The 18,306-nt window shown below is 44.8% G+C and overlaps 1 long non-coding RNA gene across 1 annotated transcript; it reads left to right on the top strand.

Annotated features, from left to right (window-relative positions):
- Positions 1–6,638: 6,638 nt before the first annotated feature.
- Positions 6,639–14,122, top strand: LOC140402473 (uncharacterized). Its single transcript, XR_011938143.1, has 2 exons — positions 6,639–6,727; positions 12,530–14,122. It is a non-coding gene; the product is annotated as an uncharacterized lncRNA (long non-coding RNA).
- The last annotated feature ends 4,184 nt before the right edge of the window (positions 14,123–18,306 follow it).

Here is an 18,306-nt window from a genome sequence, read left to right as displayed (position 1 = left end):
TATAGTGTGCAGTTTTGGTCTCCTTATCTGAGGAAGGATGTTCTTGCTCTAGAGGGAGTGCAGCAAAGATTTACCAGACTGATTCCTGAGATGGCGGGATTGACGTATGAGGAAAGATTGAATCGGTTAGGTTGGTATTCGCTGGGGATCATAAGAATGAGGGGTGATCTCATAGAAACGTATAAAATTCTAACGGGTCTGGACAGGGTAGATGCAGGAAGGGTGTTCCCGATGGTGGTGGTGGTGGGGGTGGGGGGGGGGGGGGGGGTGTCCAGAACCAGGAATCACAGTCTGAGGGTACGGGACAGACCTTTTAGGACAGAGATGAGGAGAACTTTCTTCACCCAGAGGGTGGTCGACCTGTGGAATCCGTTATCACAGGAAGTAGTTGAGGTCAAAACATTGCATGTTCTCAAGAAGCAGTTAGATATAGCTCTTAGGGTGAAAGGGATCAAAGGATATCGGGGGGAAGGCGGGATTTGGCCATTGAGTTGGATGATCAGCCATGATAATGAATGGTGAAGCAGGCTCGAAGGGCCGAATGGCCTCCTCCTGCTCCTATTTTTGTGTTTCAAACATACTAAACCAGAAAATCCTTGTGATCAGCAAAATAGGGGATGGCTTGCCATATTGTTGGATGTGGTTGCAGCTATCCAGAGATCACAGTTATTTTTAACTCTCAGAACTACATTGACACTGTTCTCGATTGCAGTACGGACAAACATACTTTCTGAAATATTCTGATCTTTCAATTTATCTGATGTGCAGCGGTTTTTGGCCGTAGAAAATGGTTAGAATATATGAGGCTCTGATTTTACAGGTTTTAATTGAAAGAAACAGAATTGTTGCCATCAAAACTGGCCAGGTGTGAGGAGCCGGGAGAAGGAGAGGTGGCAGGAGCTGTGCTTAAAACAGTTTGGGATCCAGGAGTTATTTCTAGCGCAGTGTCATGTGAGAGTACCTTTAAGAAATGGATGTTTAAGCAATGTACCTTTAAGAAAATAGTGATGTCAGAGAGTGGGTGGAGCTAAGCTCAGTTCGGCCATTTTTAGGTTAGTTCTGGGTTTTAGTTTCAGTGTCAGACAGCAGCTTAGGTGTGACTGTGTTTTTGGCTGTGAGCTACATGAAGAAAAAGCAAGGTGTTGGAGCTGAAGTCAACCAAGCTGATATATCTCTGCCATCCAACAGAAAATATATATTAACTGTAACCTGGTGTGTTACTGTTTTTGTGAAGGTGAAGTCTTTTGGATGTGTAAAGGAACAGTTTGCAGGATTGGGTAGTATTGTATTATTTTCGGAGTTATCTTTGAAGTAAGGGGTGTTAAGAGATCCAATGTTTATTTGAAAGGTTAATTTGAGTTCATGGAATAAACATTGTTTTGTTTTAAAAACCACGTGTCCATAATTGTAATACTACACCTGGGGAACAAGCTGTGTGCTTCAAAAACAACAATCCATTAAAGGTGGGGGTTGGTTGAACTCCATGATACATTTTGGGGTTCTGAAAACATCTCTCCCATAACAGCAGGTTAGGTGGATCGGCCATGCCAGAATGCTCCTTAGTGTCCAAAGGTGTGCAAGTTAGATGGGATTACGGGGATCGGGTAGGGGAGTGGGCCTAGATAGGGTGCTCTTTCGGAGGGTCAGTGCAGATGCGATGGGCTGAATGGCCTCCTTCTGCACTGTAGGGATTCTATGAATTGAAATAGAGAGGTTGAGCCCCACAAGGAGGCCACCTACGAAATGAAATGAAAATTGCTTCTTGTCACAAGTAGGCTTCAAATGAAGTTACTGTGAAAAGCCCCTAGTCGCCACATTCTGGTGCCTGTTCGGGGAGGCTGGTACGGGAATTGAACCGTGCTGCTGGCCTGCCTTGGTCTGCTTTCAAAGCCAGCGATTTAGCCCTGTGCTAAACCAGCCCCACACTGTGCTAAACCAGCCCCATTTTACAGGAGAAAGAAGTGTGGGAATGGATTGCGGGTGGGGCGGGGGTGTTGAGGGGAACCTGCGTCAAAGTAACTATCACCAACCTGTTGCACTCCGGCACCCTCCAGCCAACTCTGAGAAGGTTGAAGGACACTGCATTCCACTCTGGCAAGGCCCAAACAGGATCTGGCGTATCCTGCTACTCAACAACAGCAATCATTGGCTGATTAGCCTGTCAATCCGGATGGTCCATGCATCAGATTGGCTGCTGTGGGTAGTGACTTGGCCATAATGACTTGGTTACTTGGCCAATTTCTGACTGGTGACTCTTTTGCCATTTTTCCATTGGGATGTTTTACTGTGTTAAAGGCTCCCCAAGGTCGAAATGCTGGCATCTCCTTATATAGGCTCACATGGTCAGAACTCCCACTTGGCAAAGTACTGGAAGGCAAACTGACTGGGACTGAATCCCACCAGCATAAGACCATAAGACATAGGAGCAGAATTAGGCCACTGGCCCATCGAGTCTGCTCCGCTATTCAATCATGGCTGATATGTTTCTCATCCCCATTCTCCTGCCTTCACCCCATAACCCCTGATCCCCTTATTAATGAAGAACCTATCTATCTCTGTCTTAAAGACACTCAGTGATTTAGCCTCCACAGCCTTCTACGGCAAAGAGTTCCACAGATTCACCACCCTCTGGCTGAAGAAATTCCTCCTCATCTCTGTTTTAAAGGATCATCCCTTTAGTCTGAGATTGTGCCCTCTGCTTCTAGTTTTTCCTACAAGTGGAAACATCCTCTCCACGTCCACTCTATCCAGGCCTTGCAGTATCCTGTAAGTTTCAATAAGACCCCCCCCCCCCTCACCCTTCTAAACTCCAACGAGTACAGACCCAGAGTACTCAACCGTTCCTCATACGACAAGCTCTTCATTCCAGGGATCATTCTTGTGAACCTCCTCTGGACCCTTTCCAAGTCCAAGGCCAGCACATCCTTCCTTAGATACCACCAAACAGTGACTGGTATTGAACTTGTAATCATGTAAAATGGCCACCTGAAAAGGACCATGGGAATTGTGGTCAATTTGAGACACAGATAGGTCCACCGTCTCTGTGTATTGTGCAAAAAATACAGACTTGGCTGAAACTTGCATCCATTGAGAATCAGTTATCATTTTCTCAAGACAATAGCATTCGCATTAAGGACCATCAACGATAGCAGACTAACCGACACCACCCCCCCTTATTTGGAAAAGACCTACGTACCTGGGATAATGACAGCCAGGACCCACCCAGCCATCGAGGTATCCGCCCCCTAATTGGCTAAGACCGATGAGGGTGATCGAAAACCCTATCGATCCATTGGACCTGGAGTAAGGATTGGCCAAAAGGGCACAAAAGAGATGAAGGATAAAAAGCCCTGCGCACTAGAGATCGGTCTCTTTTGGGCCGGCCTGTGTGTGAACAACTGTAGTAGAACAACCAAGTTCAAGGACCCGCGACCATTCCTGAAGGACTAGCTCAGCTGAGACGAACCTGAAGACTTCCAACTGACCACGTGGACCCGGATAAAAGGCCTTATCTCGCACAGTGCCAGTCACTCGAAGTTAAGTAAAGGTCATCTTAGTTGTTAGGTGTAGTTTAGTAGGGAGCTGCATGTATTTTTGCAAAGAGGTACAAGTCTTGTGTTATTAATAAACTGTGTTTTTGAGCTAACATACCGGTTGTGTGGTCATTTGGTCAATATAAGAAACAGCTTGTGGTTCACATAAAAGGTAAAAAGGCAACAAACTCCATTGTCACACGGTACCTTCAGGAGAGAAAGGGAGGAAAATCCGAATCTGTGATAAATTCGGAATTCAGACAGAGAGAGTGCGGATTAGGGGTTTACTGTTTTGTGGGGAGGCAGCGGTGTATTTGTATCAGAACATAGAACATTACAGCGCAGTACAGGCCCTTCGGCCCTCGATGTTGCGCCGACCTGTGAAACCACTCTAAAGCCCATCTACACTATTCCCTTATCGTCCATAATAGAACATAGAACATTGTCACTGGACTAGTAATTCAGATCGCTCTGGGGAACCGGGTTCGAATCCCACCAGGGCAGATGTCGAAATTTGAATTCAATAAAAATCTGGAATTAAAAGTCTAACGATGACCATGAAACCATTGCCGATTGTCGTAAAAACCCCATCTGGTTCATTAATGTCCTTCAGGGAAGGAAATCTGCCATCCTTACCTGGTCTGGCTGTTGCTCATTTTAGCCTTAGTTTATTTGCTCTAATTCTGTCACCTTTGCTCATGAGTCGCCAGGTATCTTTCTGATACCTCCACGTGGTTCAAGTCCAAGTAATGATTAATAATGCAACACACCGCTTAGTAAGAGTTAAATCAACGCTCATTTATTATATACAGCAATAAATACTTATACAATAATTCTATTTCTAAACTACTACCTACCACTAACAGGCCAATACTTAACTTTGGAAATGGCCCACCAGGTCAGGGAAACGAATGGTCTTTCGAATGGGTTCTGAGCCTGCGGGATTCAAAAGCTGATACAGGTCGATAGTCAGGAGTGTCTATCTGGTATCGATCGTTGGAGTAAAACTTACGGTCTTTCAGCAGCAAGGGTCTCGAAGGGTGTGTCGAGGAGAAGAAGGGTCGAGTTGAACTTGGCTCCTATTCTTATAGTCCCCAGGGGCTTCCCGCCTCTTGGGGCGGACCTTGTACCTGGTTCCAAGTGATTGGACTTGGTCCCAATCACTTGGTTCGATATGCTCCAATACTGGAGCGATTCCTTGATCGGGGGGTGGTCATTTACCTTTCTTTGTGTCAGCCCCTGCTGGCGCCGAAAGGTCTGGGTCGGCTTTATGTTGCTAATTTGTAGCAATTGTTCCCGGGGCTGGCTGATTAAAATGCAGATGGCTGGGTTGTTGTGATGTTGATGGCTGCAGGTATCGGTCTGGGCTGACTTCCCCAGAGGCGAATACACTGTTTTACCTCCAGCTGTCTGTTTGAGTCCTGTTGGCTGGTTTTCACATCAGCCTCTTCCGTTCGCCATTTTAAATTGGGGTTTGGCCATTCTAATCGGGAGTCAGCCATTTTACGTGGCTACATGGCCTACATGTGACTCCAGACCCACAGGAATGTGGTTGATTCTTAACTGCTCCCCACTGGAATGATCCAGCACACCACTCAGTTGAAGGGCAATTAGGGCTGGGCAACAAATGCTGGGCCAGCCAGTGATGGCCACATCCCAGGAACAAATAAAAAAAAAGAGGGAAAAGGAGGAAAGAATATTCCGGAGAGATGAGAAGTCCCCATTCAGATTCTCTATTCTGCACTTATTATTATAACTTTTGTAAATTATGTGGACATGTCTCATAGGCTAGGCTTATATCCCCCTGAATGTAGAAGATTAACAGGTGACCTCATTGAGATGTTAAAGATGTGCTGATCTCAGATATTTGGGCTCCGCTCGAGTCACTCAGCTCCTGACCTCATTTACAGCGTTAGTTCAAACATGGACAAAAGAGCTGAACCCCTAAAATGAAGTGAGAGTGACTGCCCTTGACATCAAGGTCACATTTGACCACGTATGGCATCAAGGAGCCTGAGAAATCTGCAGTCCTTTGCAAGCAGGGGATAAACTCTCCGCTGGTTGGAGTCATACCGAGCACAAAGGAAGATGGTTGTGATTGTTGGAAGTCAGTCATCTCCATTTTGGGACATCACTGCAGGAGTTCCTCAGGGTAGTGTCCTAGGCCCAACCATCTGTTTCTGACTCCCCAAAGTCTAACCACAATCTACAAGACACAAGTCAAGAGTGTGATTTTTTTCATAGAATTTACAGTGCAGAAGGAGGCCATTCGGCCCATCGAGTCTGCTCCGGCTCTTTGAAAGAGCACTCTACCCAAGCCCACACCTCCACCCTATCCCCATAACCCAGTAACCTCACCCAACACTAACGGCAATTTTGGACACTAAGGGAAATTTAGCATGACCAATCCACCTAACCTGCACATCTTTGGACTGTGGGAGGAAACCGGAGCACCCGGAGGAAGCCCACGCACACACGGGGAGGACGTGCAGACACCGCACAGACAGTGACCCAAGCCAGGAATCGAACCTGGGACCCTGGAGCTGTGAAGCAGTTGTGCTAACCACCATGCTACCGTGCTGCCCACGGTATTTTGACTGTACTGTATTTTGAGGCAATACTCCTTTCTAGATTTTTAACTATAAAAATTCAGTAATATTACAGGAAACAAAACTGCTGTTGAGAGTTTGGCTCAAGATGGATTGGAACTTTATGGAAAAACAAAATGTTAGATAAAGCTTTGTGTGAAGAAATGTTAAGACAGGCTTTTGGTAGCAAGCTTGTTTTTGTACCAGACAAATTGAAGTAACGGCCTTGGGAATGGTTGCGCTCGGCTTGAAGATAATTATAATTAAGCTAAAGGCACAGATGGAATGCGAGGGGGGCTGCCCTCAGCAAAATGGAATGCGAGGGGGCTGCCCTCAGAAATGAACCAAAAACTGTATAAAACTGCTGTTAGATGTATTGATTTTGGCTTACTGTTGTAACTCTCAAGAGATACAGTGGTCTTAGCACCGGCCGAGAAATAAACATATGTTAAAGTAACGAGGTGTTCAACTGATCATGTCATCCGGATTGGCAGGAAAGAATCCTCATTTGGTGTCAGAAGTGGGATTTCAAGGAGCCTCCCTGGAACCTGACGGCGTAACAGACTGATCGCATTCGGACGCTGAGGAGGGAATTGGCCACCAAACGTGAGTACCCTTGTTACCACTTTGGTTTCCCCCTCTGCTGTCCCGAGTGTGGCCACGCCCTGCTGTTCGGTTTCGGAGGAGACTCTGACGAAATCAAAGCAGTCCGGCGAACCCGTTACGAAGAAGGGTTGAAAGGGTTGGAGTCCCTGGGAGGTTAGAATCCTTCCTAAAGTCCCGGGTTGGAAACCCTGGGAGGTTAGAGTCCTCCCTAAAAAGTCCAGGTTGGAGTCCCTGGGAGGTTAAAATCCTTCCTAAAGTCCCGGGTTGGAAACCCTGGGAGGTTAGAGTCCACCCTAAAAAGTCCGGGTTGGAGTCCCTGGGAGGTTAAAATCCTTCCTAAAGTCCCGGGTTGGAAACCTTGGGAGGTTAGAGTCCTCCTTAAATCTCTGGGTAGATGAATGACGATGATCCTTAGGGTTGCCTAATACCTTCGCGATAAAAGGTGGTTTTCGATAAATAAGTATATCAACCGGTGTCTTGACTTGTTCCACACTTCGGGTTGATCAGATTGAATATTACGGAGAACGGATAACTCTGTCCAAATTATATATCATAAAATTTAAATGGTGGTGCGGATAACACCTAAAGGAAACATAATAAACAGGGCTTGACCGTTGTGTGCCCTGTCGGAACACTCGAACAATTTCTTAAATCTGTTAGTTCTGTCTTTAATTCTCTGAGTCTGTCAATCTGCTTAAATCAGTCCTCTCTCTCTCTCTCTTTTCATGTTTCATTTCCAGACTTTGACCTTCTAAAAGTCACTTTCGAACAATTTGATTTAGCCTTTTGATTGGGCAACGGGGCAGAATAACCCTGTTTAAATTCTTGATTGAATAGGCGATTTAGGATCGCTACCAAAATTAAATAGGTAACCACAAGGATCATCCGAGGATAGGAGACAATGGGTAATACTTTAGATAGCGCCTCTGATAGTGGAAGCGCGCTTCAAACTCTTTGTGAACAGTATCCGGAACATTCTCAGCAGCTGCGGCAGTTATCGGGAAAATTGCATAAGAAATTGGGAAAGGGGAATGGCCCCTGGGAGGATCAAAAGATTTGCCTACGGTTATAGAGGCACAGCAGATTATTTGGCAACATAACCGTAGCTCCACGGCTAAGAAGTTATGGCGGGAGTACTGCCAAAAATTTTAAAAATACATCTTTATTGGCTAATTGGCAGGCTAACGCTTTAAAATTGGGTATTGAATTAACAGAAGGGGGAATTGTTAAGACTGCGGAGGTTTTGAAAAAAGGAATGTGCCCACCATAGAAAAAGACCAAAGTCTGTAAAACGCCCCATTTCTAAATCAGGACCGTACGGTCAAATGGCCGGCCTTGCCTTGACCGAGGGAGACGATGAGGATGACCCTGAAAATTGGCAAAATAGGGGACGACCGACCGTTACACCGCCACTACGACCGCCTCCACCTTACATTCAAGCCCTTTATCCACCGCCCCCCCGCCACTATCACCACCTCCACCGTCGCAAGGAGGTCCGGCGACTCGCACTCGTTTTTCATAGAATTTACAGTGCAGAAGGAGGCCATTCGGCCCATCGAGTCTGCACCGGCTCTTGGAAAGAGCACCCTACCCAAGGTCAACACCGCCACCCTATCCCCATAACCCAGCAACCCCACCCAACACTAAGGGCAATTTTGGGCACTAAGGGCAATTTATCATGGCCAATCCACCTAACCTGCACATCTTTGGACTGTGGGAGGAAACCGGAGCACCCGGAGGAAACCCACGCACACACGGGGAGGATGTGCAGACTCCGCACAGACAGTGACCCAAGCTGGAATCAAACCTGGGACCCTGGAGCTGTGATGCAATTGTGCTATCCACAAGGCTACCGTGCTGCCCCACGTTCTAAAACCCATGCTAATCAATTCCCACAGATGAATCATGAGTTGGTCCCGGGAAAAGAGGGGGCACCGGAGGTGGATTTCCCTGATTACCCAGACGATTATCAACCGCAGTGTCAGTTCCCCGTCCGGCAAGTTCCCAATACAGCATACAACCCTGCCAACCCCCGGGGCCCAACAACCAGGCATTTCAAAATAATTATTATAATTAATAAATTAATCAAATTTGATACTACTGATTCAGTATTAATAAATTATACAATATGTTAATAATACAGTCAAACAGTTGATTGATCAGTAACATTTCAATAATAGTATTTCAGCTCAAATTCATCGATTGGGGGTACAGTTGGAAGATAAATTGGGGCGGATCAAGTTTTTTGATTTCTTTTTGGATATGTAATGCCAAATCTTTAACTTCTTTAGAGTTATTGGGAATGAAAGTGCAACATTCTGCACTTTGACATCTTCTGGGTTATACACAAAAGCTTGTTGAAAGGGTTAATTTTCTTGCAGAGACAAAAAGGCGTATAGCTTGGAATGATGTCATTCGCATCTCTAAATTTAAAAAAAAAAAATATTTGTCACTCAAATGGACTGGGAGTAAAAGTTGGATTGCTGCCAAATTCCCGTTATCAAATGTCCTTGAACGGTCTGTTCTTTTGGAATATAGATTTGCCTTTAATTAGAGTTGTTTTGTTTTTTTAAAAAACAGCTTCCACATTGTTTGAAGTTTTAATTTCCAGGCTAATTCTAAACATTTATTTTAAAATATCAAACACAATAACTTATTAAACATATAGGTTTTCTGTAGATGAATTTGTCGATTCTATTAAAGAAGGCACTACTAGCAAGATATGTTGGTTTCTTAAAATTAATAAAGCAATATTCAGAATAATGACAGTTCTCTTAAGTTGACAGTTCTTGACTATCCCTGTAGAATTCACTAGAGGCACTTATACAGAATCTTATTCGGCAACAAGTTTTGGTTCCGTGTCACTCTCCTTATAATACTCCTATACGAGCAGTCCCGAAGCCCGGCAAGCCAGAGCAATATCGCCTCGTCCAAGATCTGCGCTCAATTAATGCCATTGTGCAACCCCTTCACGCATTGGTCCCAAATCCAGCCCACATTTTAGCCCAAGTCCCAGCGGACGCGACAACATTTTCCCTGGTGGATCTCCAGCATGCCTTTTTCGCCCTCCCCTTGCACCCGGATTCACAGTATCTCTTTGCCTTTACATATCAAAATCAACAATACACATGGACTAGGTTGCCTCAAGGATTTATACATTCGCCTACTCTATTCTCCCGCTGTCTCCAACAACAATTACAGCCCCTGGAATTAAAAGGGGATCCACCCTCGTACAGTATGTTGACGATTTACTGATCGCAAGCCCGTCATAACAAAGTTGTAAAGAAGATACGGCTCAATTATTAAATTACCTTTCAATTTTAGGATACGTTGTGTCACCCGCCAAAGTATTAGTAGCCCAACCAACAGTCCAGTTTCTGGGTATCCGCCGATGCACGGGCGCTATCACCAAGGCGAGTTCAGCCTATTTGTCAGTACCCTGAACCCACAACGGCTAAGGAATTCCGTAAATGGCTCGGGATGGTTAATTATTGTTGGCAATGGATTCCGAATATCGCCCTAGATACCCGGCTATTGACCCCATACACCAATAACGCTGGAGAGTTCCAGTTAAGTATGGAAGCCCAAGAGGGCTTCCATCGGCTAAAAGACGCCTTAATGAGGGCGCCAGCATTAGGACGCCCCCTTTATGATCCACCGTTCCAACTTTATTGTACTGTTTTAGCCGGTTGTGCCACGGCGGTACTTACCCAGAAACATGGGGATCGCCACTGTCCTATAGCTTATTACTCGTCTAAACTTGATCCAGTTGCACTCGGCTATCCTGGCTATACTCAGATTTTAGCCTCTATTTACAACAGTCTCCAGTCAGCGGCTAATCTCACTCTTCAGCAGGATATTGTTATTTATAGTTCACATTCAGTCACGGCCCTGCTCGGTCAACTTCATACTCAGCACCTAACTATAGCGCGTCAAAATAAATATGAGATTTATCTCCTCAATAACCCGAAACTTCAGTTCCGGCACTGCACTACTATTAACCCTGCTAGTTTCCTTTCCGACCCGCCTAACGCCACTGAGTCCCCGACTCATGACTGTCTTTCTCTCCTACAAGACAATGCGTCATTACGCGATGATCTCACTGATTCTCCAATGCCAAATGGTGATCTGAACCTATTCACCGATGGTAGTTCATCCATCGGTGAAAGGGGGGATAGATTATCAGGGTATGCAATTGTTAATCAGCAGGGAGAAACCCTGGAAGCAGCAGCATTTGAAACGCCGTTCTCCGCCCAACAAGCCGAGCTATTTGCACTTATCCGAGCGTGTGTGTTAGGAGAGAATAAGAAAATAAACATTTACACAGACTCCAGATACGCATTTGGAGTCACACACGACTTTGGTCAATTATGTTAGAACAGGGGATTTCTTACATCTACAGGCACTCAGATATCCCACAAACAGTTAGTTACACAATTACTACAGACTTTAGTGCTCCCTAAACAAATAGCCGTAATAAAGTGCGCTGCCCATACGACAGGCAAAACCCTGGTGGACGCGGGTAATCGGCAGGCGGACCACCAAGCCAATGAGGCTTCTCGCTTAAAAGACATGGTGGTACCAAAAATGATGAGCCAGACTAAAAGCTCTAAGGGTCAGTCTCCCTCTGAAAAGCCAATGCCGACCATCACTGACGTCATTCAGTTACAGGAGGACGCTCCTGCTTGTGTAAAAAGACTATGGGAAGAATTGGGATGTTGTTATGATCCGGTAAACAAATTGTGGGTCACCCCGGCAGGGCAAACTTGTATGCCCGATGCATTAGCAGCCTGGGTCACCGAATGTGTTCACTTTGCAACTCATTGTGGTGCGCGAGCTACGGGTGATGTATTGCTCAAAACATGGTGGCATCCAAGACTGCAAGACATAGCACAAAACATTAGCAGTCGTTGCCTAGTATGTCAGCAGTATAATCCTGGTAAAGCAATAGCCTGTGAAATGGGTAGGACCCCGCTACCGGAAGGTCCCTTTGAGACACTCCAGATGGATTACATTGAGTTGGAAAGATGCCAATGTTATAAACATGTATTAGTTATTGTTGATGTACTTAGCAAATGGATAGAAGCTTACCCCACTGTAGATAACAAAGCTTCCATGGTAGTAAAAGTTTTGACGCGAGGAATTGTTCCTAGATTTGGGATTCCATATCGATTAAGCTCTGATAATGGACCTCATTTTGGGGGACAGATCAATGAGGAATTTTGTACTCAGCTGGGAATAAAACAACAATTACATTGCGCATACCGACCCCAAGCAGCGGGAATGGTAGAAAAGGCTAATCAGACATTAAAAACAAAACTGGCAAAACTACAGGCAGAGACTGGAGCCACTTGGCTCAAATTATTGCCTATTGCCCTCTTCCAGATACGTGCAACCCCAGCTGGAAAGACGCGACTGAGTCCCGCCGAACTTTTATACGGAAGACCCTTGCGTACTCCTTGGGATCAAGGGAAACATAAGGAAGTACAGTTTCACCATATGACTACTGAAATGGCCAACTATGTGATAGCCTTGACTAAAGTACTAAAGGGCCTCCATTTACGGGTACGAGCCGCTTATGAGGAGATACCTCCCTTGTCCAGTTCTGTCACTATTAATCCGGGGGAGTATGTTCTGATTCGTAATTGGGTTAGGAAAGGATTAGAACCCCGATGGGAAGGGCCACACCAGGTCCTACTCACTACTCCCACTGCTGTAAAAGTAGAAGGCAGAAATGCCTGGATCCACATCCACCATTGTAAGGTTGTGAAAATGCAATAGAGAATAACCCTCTGTTTCGAGCCCTAGGTAATAACTTCAGCATCATTCACGGGATGAAGGACAGCCTTATTATTGTAACCCTGCTGGGACTTTTGGATACGGGAGGAGAGGCCAAGCGAAGAACCTATGGCCCCAAGGGAAGATGGACTCATCGCCTCTGTCGAGGAGACAGCTTACAGTGTACCAGTTAAGGCCCAGGAGAAGGACCTTGGAATGTGACCCCTGCGGACGGATGTTCGGCCTACGTACAACGATGCAATCGGACCATACTCATCAGTGGAGTGACTAAGAGACAGATTTGTGGTGGCCAACATATCCGAGGTCTATCCCGTATATACGTCTCCTCAGTTTTATGGGTGTACACTGGACGTCCCATACGCAAATGGGACAGGTACCTTCAAGTACTCCCTGATGGTCCAAGGGTTTGATGTGGACAAACTCACTTCATACAATGGGACGTACTTTATTTGTGGCCACAAGGCATATCCCTGGCTGCCAGAGAATTGGACGGGATCCTGTTATCTGGGGTATGTAGTCCCTTTTATACACCACCTCGCCAATTTAGGCGACCATTACCAAATGATGAAGCGACAAAAGAGAGAAATAACCAAAACGCAACGATACTTTGGGATCCTGCTTCACCCTATCGGGGTAGCTCTTGCAATAAAGGAAATAAGGAAGATAGCAAAAATCCTGGAAGAGGTAGCAAACTACACCACTGAAGCATTGACTGAGATAAATAATGAAATGGTGGCAATAAGAACCGTAGCCCTACAAAATCGAATGGCCCTCGATGACCTCCTTGCAAACAAAGGTGGGACTTGTGCCGTTATCGGTTCGGAATGTTGCACCTACATCCCCGATAGTTCGGAGAACGTCACCCACCTCGTGGATCATATCCGCAAAGAGGTTAAGAAACTGCATGAAATATCAAGAGATGGGTGGTTAGATTGGTTGTTTGCCGGATCATGGGGGTCTTACCTAGTGCATGGATTGATAATCCTGGTAGTTGTAATACTTGTAATAATTATGCTTAGCTTCCTAATGAAATGCTTGTGTAAAAGTGTCAGTGCAGCAGTAATTTCTCAACAGTTAATGCAGCAACATGAAGTGCGCCTTGAAGAGTTAATGGATGTGAAAGAAAGTGCAGAGGAATATGAGGAAATGATAGAAATGCAAATAGAATGGGAAAGACTGAGATGGTTGACTATGGATTAGAAGTTATCATGAAACGATAAAAGGGGGGAATGAGAGTTTGGCTCAAGGTGGATTGGAACTTTATTGGAAAACAAAATGATAGATAAAGCTTTGTGTGAAGAAATGTCAAGACAGGCTTTTGGTAGCAAACTTGTTTTTGTACCAAACAAATTGCAGTAACGGCCTTGGGAATGGTTGCGCTAGGCTTGAAGATAATCATAATTAAGCTAAAGGCACAGATGGAATGCGAGGGGGGCTGCCCTCAGCAAAATGGAATGTGAGGGGGCTGCCCTCAGAAATGAACCAAAAACTGTATAAGAACTGCTGTTAGATGTATTGATTTTGGCTTACTGTTGTAACTCTCAAGAGATACAGTGGTCTTAGCACCGGCCGAGAAATAAACATATGTTAAAGTAACGAGGTGTTCGACTGATCATTTCATCCGGACTGGCAGCAAAGAATCCTCACTGTCACTTTTGTGAAGTATACCACGGAACCACTCAGATTCACGTCCATACTGCTATGGAAATCCACGAAACCTGAACAAGACTCCTTTTCGCAAGACTTTTCTGGATGGCTGATTCAAGCTTCCCTATCCTCGGCCTTGAGATGTTTTCAGGAGATATTCCCCACACAGACAATACTCTCCACTTGCCTGGATGAGTGCAGTTCCAACAACACCCAAGAAGCTCAACACCATCCAGGACAAAGCAGCCCCGCTTGATTGGCAGCTCTTCCACAATGATTCACTCGATCTGTCACCAATGCACAGTGGCAGCCGTGTGTACCATCTACAAGATGCACTGCAGGAACTCACCAAGGCTCCTTTGGCAGCACCTTCCAAACCCACAACCACTACCATCTAGAAGGGCAAGGATAGCAGAAACATGGGAACTCCACCATCTGCAAGGTTCCCCTCCAAGTCACTCACCATCCTGACTTCTCAAGGGCAATTCGGGATGGGCAAAAGATTCTGGCCTTGGCAGTGTGGCCACATCGCATGAATGAATTAAAAAAATGATAGGACATATGGAGAAACTCATTCGATTGGTCAGGGAACTCAGAATTAGGAAACATGACCTTGATTTCATTTTCCTTGTGCATCGTGGCCAAGATTAGTATTTGTTGCTCATTCCTAATTGCTCTTGAATTGAGCTCTTCAAAGGGCACTTAAGAGTCAATCACATTGATGTGGATCTGGAATTACCAGTCCAGACTGGGTAAGGATGGCAGATTTCCTCTCTAAAGGGCATTAGTGATTTTACGACAATTGATGGTTTAATTCCACCAGCTGCCATGGTGGGATTTGAACCCATGTCCCCAGAGCCTGGATTATGAATCCACTGACTTTACCGCCATGATACCGTCTCCCCCAGCTGTTCAGAGTTGACGTCCGGAAGCACAGGGAAGTGGCAGTGTGGATTTCTGTTGCCCAGGAAGGCATTGAGATTGTGGGTCAATTGAACACTTCAGATCAACCATAATCTAATTGAATGCTGGAATTGTTTGAATGACCTGTTCCTGTTATTTGACTTACGCTGATGAATTTTGTCAACTCGTTTTACAGGGGATTAGTAGGGGAGGACGCGCAGGCGGGAAACTCAAACCTAACGTAGTGTAAACATCTGACAAAACCTGGTATCTGAATGTCAGTGGTCACTGAATATAAAAGCAGAATGAGGAAAAGATGTCAAGCAACCAGTGTAACTCAAAAATCAGATACCCTCACTTCCATGCAAGAGTGATCCAGTGCAGTGAGTGTGGGAAGAGCTTTAAGCAGTTACACAGCCTGGGAAAAACATTGCACCATTCACAAATCCCTTGTGTGTCTCTTGTGCGGTTAAGGCTTCAACCGATCACCTAACCTGGAGAGACACAAGGACAACCTGACCATGGAGAACCCATGGAAATGTGGGGACTGTGGGAAGGGATTCAACTATCCATCCCAGCTAGAAGTGCACCGACGGAGTCACACTGGGGAACGGCCATTCATATGTTCCGTGTGTGGGAAGGGATTTACTAAATCATCTGGCCTTGTGACACACCAGTGTATTCACACCAGGGAGAGGCCGTTCCCCTGCTCCTTGTGTGAGAAGGGATTCACACGGAGGAGAGACCGTTTAAATGCTCTGACTGTGATAAGAGCTTTAAGAGCACAAGAGATCTGCTGATACACCGACACACCCACACAGAGGAGAGGCCGTTTCCCTGCTCTGTGTGTGGGAAGATAGTCACCCGATTATCCGCCCAGCTGAAACACCAGCGAGTTCACATACGACTGCGAGCATTCAATTCTGCTATCAACCATCATCTTTTTACAACTTCCGCTTTCCAAACTTCAGCCCAGATAGAGGTGTTCTTAGTATTCTGGATAAACCGTCAGGGTTTTACCTGTCAGTATACTTATACAGGTCAATGATGTCTGACTCCCAGAGCTGTATTACATTGAAACTCATTTGGATCATCACTTAATCTCTATATTCAAGGTGTTTTGTTTATTACTTTATTCTTTCATGCATTTTATGACCATGTTAATTGCTGAGCAAACCACATCGTAGAGGGAAACGTGGCTTACGGGCCATACTGTTTTTTTTGTACTCCGAAAACAAGGACAAAACATCCTGATGTCAGCCTCATGAAGTCCAATAACACTTTTGGGATTTTGTAAATTAATAGTTAAAGATTTACTAAGAAGAAGAAAAGAAAACTTAAACATACAAGATTACAGTTACACAGTTAAACTTAGTCCTACAAAACATTCCCCCCAAAAGGCTCCTTACATGGTCAGACCCACCAGTAAACACCTTCCAGGCAATACTCCTTTCTAGATTTTTAACTATAAAAATTCAGTAATATTACAGGAAACAAAACTGCTGTCACTTTGGTGAAGTATACCACACAACCAATCAGATTCACGTCCACACTGCTATGGAAATCCATGAAACCTGAACAAGACTCCGTTTCGCAAGACTTTTCTGGATGGCTGATTCAAGCTTCCCTATCCTCGGCCTTGAGATGTTTTCAGGAGATATTCCCCACACAGTCAAGACCAACCTCTTTACTTACATATCCTTTTTCCCATTTCATTGTTGATTCCAATGTCCTCAGCACTTCTTTGAACTTAACTTTTCCAAAATATAAATATCTTTCATGCCTTCCTATAGCAGTGTTCTCCCCACTTCTGGGATTAAATACCATATAATAACATTCCCTGGTTTACTTATGAAATCCTTGAAAAGCCTTTTGCTCCCCATTGAAATTTATCAGCTTAGAAAACATGTCCATATGTATCTCCTAATACAAATGTCCAAACCTAGCCTATCTACTGCTAAACCACGTGACCAGGAAGTCTCATTACAAATGCATGCACCTAACATCTTTACTCTTTCATGCGTCAATTCTTCCAGACAAATGGTCTCCATCAGCCTTTTCCTACCTTAAATTAAATAATTTACACAGCCTTCGTTACAAGAAAACACAATATTCTCCCCAAATTATTTTTAAAATATTTGGAATATGGGTGTCGCTGGCAAGGCCAGTATTTTTTGGCTATCCCTAATTGCCCTTGAACTGTTTGGCTTGTGCTCTGGGTCTGGAGTCACATGTAGGCAAGGATGGCAGTTTTCCTTGCCTAAAGGGACACCAGATGGATTTCATGGTCACTATTATTGAGACTAGTTCTATATTGCATATTGATTGAATGTAAATTCCACCAGCTGTCGTGATGGGATTTGAACCAATGTCCCTCGATCATCAGGGCTCTGGATTACTAATTTAGTAACATTTACACCTTGCCACCATCTTCCCTGATCGATGATTTCAAAAGTTGTTTTCTTTGAGCCAGACCCTAACTGAATTGAAATGGAAACTTCAGCGAACTGAAAGGGAAACTGAATCTCCTAGATTTTGAGACAAACTAAGATTGAAACAGAAACTGACACTGGTTGGAACCAGATAAAAAGACAAAGAGCCATTCAAGGCAGATCCCAGTGGTGCAGTACAGGCAGGCTGAGGAAACAGAGACTGGATCCAGGACCTGGGAATAGACAAACACACACATACTTGAAGTTAAGATTTGGTGTATCTACTTCATCAAGACTGTTGTGAGCAGAGTTGTGGAGTCTCTGCAGACAGGTCCCATGCCCGTGGAACCCAGTTTGGTTGGATGCTGCTGTCGACTGGGGATCGGGCTAAATCATTGCAGGAAAGGAACTGGAATTCTTTGAAGGACATTGTGACAGAAATTAGTGCACAGCCTCATATATCTGTGACTTCATTTCTGTTGCATCAGCTATTTGAAGTATAATTAATGATTTCTATTGAATACAATTTGCCTGTTCGTCAATGTTTAATCCATGTTGGTTTTGGGTTGATTGTTGCAGTGAAAGATTTAAACCGTGAAATCTTGTTTGTTGGGCTTTTCCTTGGGTTCTTTTGGGAAGTTTGGTGCTTTCATGCTAGTGGTCTCCACAGGAATTGTAACACGGGGATATAGGTCTCGTCCATGGCTCCTGTCCTCATAAGTTAACCCTGTTTTATTTGTACTAAATCTGCATGATCCCCCCCTCTAAGCCCAAATATCCTTCCTTCATCGATATGAG

This window comes from Scyliorhinus torazame, chromosome 25, assembly GCF_047496885.1.
Source record: "Scyliorhinus torazame isolate Kashiwa2021f chromosome 25, sScyTor2.1, whole genome shotgun sequence".
NCBI classification, from domain to species: domain Eukaryota; kingdom Metazoa; phylum Chordata; class Chondrichthyes; order Carcharhiniformes; family Scyliorhinidae; genus Scyliorhinus; species Scyliorhinus torazame.
Note: the sequence above shows the minus strand (reverse complement) of the source record. Positions and strands in the feature narration are given on the sequence as shown.